This window comes from Montipora foliosa, chromosome 1, assembly GCF_036669935.1.
Source record: "Montipora foliosa isolate CH-2021 chromosome 1, ASM3666993v2, whole genome shotgun sequence".
In the NCBI taxonomy this organism is placed as follows: Eukaryota; Metazoa; Cnidaria; class Anthozoa; order Scleractinia; family Acroporidae; genus Montipora; species Montipora foliosa.
Genome location: NC_090869.1, coordinates 46,091,237 through 46,096,719, shown reverse-complemented (window position 1 = coordinate 46,096,719; position 5,483 = coordinate 46,091,237).

The window sequence follows — 5,483 nt, the reverse complement described above, 5'->3', positions numbered from 1 at the left end:
TTGTGCCAGGTACGTCAATAAATCCTGAGTTCAATTCTTTAGATTTTCCATCTTTTGTGGCCGGCTATTTGGCGATGATTCGAACCTATGACAAGTCAAGCGAGCACCCTATGCTACACTGTCCCAAGCGGAAAATGCCAATTCCCAACCAGCAGTGACTGAACAGTCAGACGATTGGCTTAACAGTATATACGGATTGTGACACGGACTCGGACACGAAAATTGAACAAAATGTGTTATCCCAACATGCATTTTTCTCAGCCAATTCATCGCGTGCGGTTGTTGCTTATATCCTCGCTAAGTCTCCACAACCGAATGCCTACGGAGCCAAAATACCCATTTCTTCGCAACTGAACATTTCTGTTTGGAGACATTATTTGACAGATTATGTCGACCACGTCGTTGTTGATTTCTTACAATTCGGTTGGCCGATAAACTATACGTCCGGTGTTTTGCCTCAGCCCACTCACACCAATCATCAGTCAGCTCTCGCCTATCCCGCGGATGTGCAACATTATTTATCAACTGAATTGAGCTTCGGAGCTCTCGCTGGGCCCTTTAAAGCGAATCCTCTACCGGATGACATTATTACGTCCCCTTTACAGACAGTCTACAAACGTGGTTCTACTAAGCGCCGGGTCGTGATGGATCTTAGTTTCCCGCATGCAGCCTCTGTCAATAGCGGTATTCCGAAAACTCATTATTTGGACAATGCATTTCAACTTTGTCTTCCAGGCATAGACAGACTGCGTGAGTTCATTATCAGCAAAGGCTCAGGTTGTTACGTTTACAAGAAAGATCTAAAACGTGCGTACCGACAATTCCCAATTGACCCCAAAGATTATAAATATCTCGGTTTTATGTGGGATGGTCTTTTGTATTTCAATACTAGATGCCCATTCGGTCTGCGTTCATCAGCGTTAGTGTGTCAGCGAACTACTCGGGCGGTAATTCATGTTTTTAGTAAGGAAGGTTATACTGCCGACGTCTACTTAGATGATTTTTACACAGCCGAACACCCCGCAGATTCTCATTTCGCCTTTGCACGTCTTCAAGATCTATTTGATGAACTAGGCCTACAATCATCTCCAGAAAAAGACTGTTTTCCTTCTACGAGAATGATTTGCCTTGGGATTTTGGTGGACACAAATCTCAACCTTTACACGGCATCAATTGCAATCCTTACTAGGGAAACTGTCATTTGTCACAGCTTGCGTCCGGCCAGGCCGGATATTTATGGCCCGCCTTTTAAACCGCTTGCGCAGTTTGCCCTCTGAGACGTCACGTTATCCAGTGACCTGTGATATGTTATCTGACATTGACTGGTGGTTGACCTTTTTACCATACTTCAATGGCTCTGCCATGATTGCGTTACGCCCGCATGACTTCCATGACGTGTTATTTACCTGTGATTCTTCTTTACATCGAGGCGGTGCTACGTGTTTTGACGAATGCATTTCGTTCGCATTTCCCAGGGTCATTGAGGACTTGGCCTTGCACATCAATGCATTGGAACTGTTTGTACTTGTCATGGCTGTTAAGATTAAGGCCCCCAAGTTGGCAGGTTCTAGATTTCAGATTTCGTGCGACAACGACGCCGCCGTCCAGGTGGTGCGCTCAGGTCGTACACGTGATGTCTTCATGCAGCGTTGCTTAAGGAGGCTCGAAAGGGTTTTCGGCTGAGCGCGCGCGCGTAAGCCACACACGCATTTCGTAAGCTGCTCGCGTCAGCTCATGATTCAAATGGGTCACCAGAAATAAACAAATACCGCCAATTTCGCTCCCCTTTCTCCTAATTCCTATATATAAGGAATATAAATAGACAACTCCTATTCACGAAAACTACGAAACTTCTACACAAACGGCTTAATGGCACTTAAATCCGTTTGTGTTGGCCTGTAGCTCCACTCACGCGCGGACTCGAGTGAGTGGGTGACGCATGCGTAAATGCTGATCTTGTAACCCCCTCATTTTTCCTGATTTTGCAACTTTACTCGTTTATATCTCTGCTTCCGGACGGTGAATTTTTTTCATTTTTTGCATGTTAACTTAGATTAATTTAAACCGTTTGTCTTTCAAATTTAAAAAAATTCTGTAGGTGAAAAAAAAAGTTACAGACACATTTCAAAAAAACTGATTTTCCCGAAAAACTGGCCTACAGATTTTGTTGAATTTTAAATATTTTAGAGAGTATTTCTAACATTTCCTGGTGATGCGGAATGGGAAAATTTCACCGTCCCGTTTCTTCAAAAAAGACAACATATGTAGATTTTAAGGCTCAAAGAAATGCCTAATATCGTTGCTATGGTAACGTTATTTTGGAGCAAAATATAATGTGAGAAATCTACGATGGGTACTTAATACCCTGGCCAAATTTCGTCCTGATATGATTACCCTAACTGTATCTAAGGACAGAATGTGTTTATTTCTTTGAAAAATTGAGAAACTATTTCGAGCCTCCTTAAGACAACTTTGGCTCACATCCGCTCGTTATGATTTGGACTTACATGTCTCCCATATTCCGGGGGTCCACAATGTCTTTGTCGATTGCCTCAGTCGCTGGGATGCCAATTCTACGTTTCAAAGAAAGTTCTATGAACTTGCTTCTCAGCGTAATCTTTGTTTTCACATGTTATCCATCGACAGCGCGGATTTAGCCTTTGACCTTCCTTAATGGGTGCTTTGTGCCTTTTGTTGCAGATCGCCGCAGGCAAGTTCAACCATCACCAGATCTTCGGGCATTGGATTCTCTCGGACGCGACTTGATTGAGAGAGCATACGCAGATTCAACCCAGCGAAATTTGAACTCTCACATAAGAAATTATCTGACCTTTTGTGAGGCGGTTTCATCCGCTCCGTTTCCAGTGACTGTAACATTAATTACGTGTTACGTAGCTTATTTAGTGTCACTCGGCCGCGTTTATGGTACTATCCTGAATCATTTAAGTAGCATTAAGCACATGCATAAGTTTCTCGGTCATGATTTGACTTGGGATAGTGATTATCGTTATACATTGTTGTTACGTGGAGTTAAGCGTTATTTAGGAACAGCAGTTCAGCGCAAGGCTCCCATCACTCAACGATTGTTATTACGCATGGTACACTTTTTCGATTTTGATAAGCCTTTGCATGTCGCTATGTGGGCGCTTTTTCTAGTAGCTTTTTACTCCTTTTTACACAAGTCGAATTTAGTTTTTGATCGCGCGGCTCACATCTCGCCTAAGGTCCTTTTGCGGTCCGATCTTTGTTTTGATGCATCGTTCGCTTATCTCACGGTTTGCGCGTCTAAAACTATTCAGTTTCAGGAACGTCTTTTTTCTTTACCATTGCCGCGCATCCCGGGTAGTTTGTTGTGCCCCGTAGCCGCTTTGGTCAACCACCTTCCGATTAATCAGGTACCCCAGGACATGCCATTATTTTCGGTTAGGTCCGGTAGTTCATTGAGTCATATAACCCATATGCATTTTAGTTCCTTCCTGGCCAGAGTTATCAAAGCTGTCGGTCTCGATTCTGCTACAACAAGTTGCAAAATTGTTGAGACACTTTCATTAAAAAACACCTTTTCTAACTTCCAATACTCGGTGTATCTAGAATTTAAACCTTTCCCACTTCCTCTCCCCTCTCCCCCTTTCAATGTTGACTGCTTAAGTTCCCAACATTTTTTTGTCTCGCTAGCAACACTGATAAGGGGGGGGAGGGGGGCTGCAGTGTGAGAGATAATAGGTAAATTAATAACGACCCAAGAAGGTGAAGTGTCTCCACTATTTTTGCAACTTGTTGTCTGATTGATTGCAATAATTTTGCCAGTCGGGATTTGAATCCTATAGGGAAACGTTTCAACGTAGAAAAGCAGGAACTAAAGAAACAACCATTAAATATCGTATAAGCTCTGAAACATTTCAGAAGTTTGCACGCGAAGTGCAAAGCACATTGTACCAAACACGAAAGGATATTAATTATTGACATACGGTAGCATCGATTTTCGAGTGTTTGGACTTATCACCGCTAACAGAAGCCTTCGCACCAAATACTAAAGCGAGCAAAGTATTTTGCACTGCAGATCTGATGCTCCGAAAGTTACACATGGCTCGTATTATGTAACACAATACCATTTATTGTGTTTCTTGGTGACGTCAACCGGGATGGTGGCGTTACAGTTGAAAATCGTATCTTCAAGGAAACAGCACAATTCAACTAGTACTTTCTTTTCTAATCAATCCAATACATTACCAGGTGATTCGTAATAAAGCTCACACAGTTAGAAATCCTGTACATATCGTCTATTCCATTTACCAACGGTCTACCATCCAAGCACGGTCTACCATCGCAACAGCAAGAAATATGATATCATATTATTTTCTCTGTGAAAAGTTGTGGTAGACCGTGTAGACCGTTTCATATAAATGTCATAATGTGTAGCCGGTACAAATTTGTTCACTTTTGTATCTCATTGTAAAACAAATCTCGCAAAGGATTTAACACAATCGGGTGCTTTCTTTTGATCATTGTGCTCAGTCAGTCATTCCAAAGAACATGGAATTAGCCTGTACCCGACACGTCACTTAGAAGACTTGCTAGTAAGCGTTACTGATCCCTTCTCTGGCAGCAGACTAGCCCGAAAGCAATAAGTAATGTTACGAATGGACTTCTATGAAAATGTATCTTTGTATAACAATGTTTGCTAAGGATTGATTTTTCGGAAAGTGGATGTTCCCTTTAAATGGCATGCGATCGCAGTTAAAGGAGAGGTTATGTCTGTTTCTCATTCGTAAACAACAGGTAATTTCGTACATGTTGCGCATGCTTTAGATGTCATGTGTCGACCGAAATATAGGTGTTTAAGGCAAATTATTTCGAAATCGGTTCCAGGATATATCTAGCGTACTTTAAAAAGCAAAAGGATGGAAATCACACCTTTTCGTGTACCAAATTATGTGTATGTTCGACTTGACTCACAGAAAGCACTGAAATGCCTTCAAATTACGTCATACCGAAACCCCGCCAAAATCCAGTTTATCGCTGGCCATTTTCCATTCACAGCAGATCAGAGAATTAAACCCTTTTTTTTGGAAACACCATAATAAAGGCAAACGATAGATGCCTTCCCGTTCCAATAAACAAAGTGACCGTACACCAATACAGTGACAACCAACTCAGACAACAAGTTGCAAAATTGTTGAGACACTTTCATTAAAAAACACCTTTTCTAACTTCCAATACTCGGTGTATCTAGAATTTAAACCTTTCCCACTTCCTCTCCCCTCTCCCCCTTTCAATGTTGACTGCTTAAGTTCCCAACATTTTTTTGTCTCGCTAGCAACACTGATAAGGGGGGGAGGGGGGCTGCAGTGTGAGAGATAATAGGTAAATTAATAACGCCCCAAGAAGGTGAAGTGTCTCCACTATTTTTGCAACTTGTTGTAGTTACTCCCCTCATAGTTTTAGGCGCGGTGGCGCTACCTTTGCCTTTGAAGCTAAAGTAC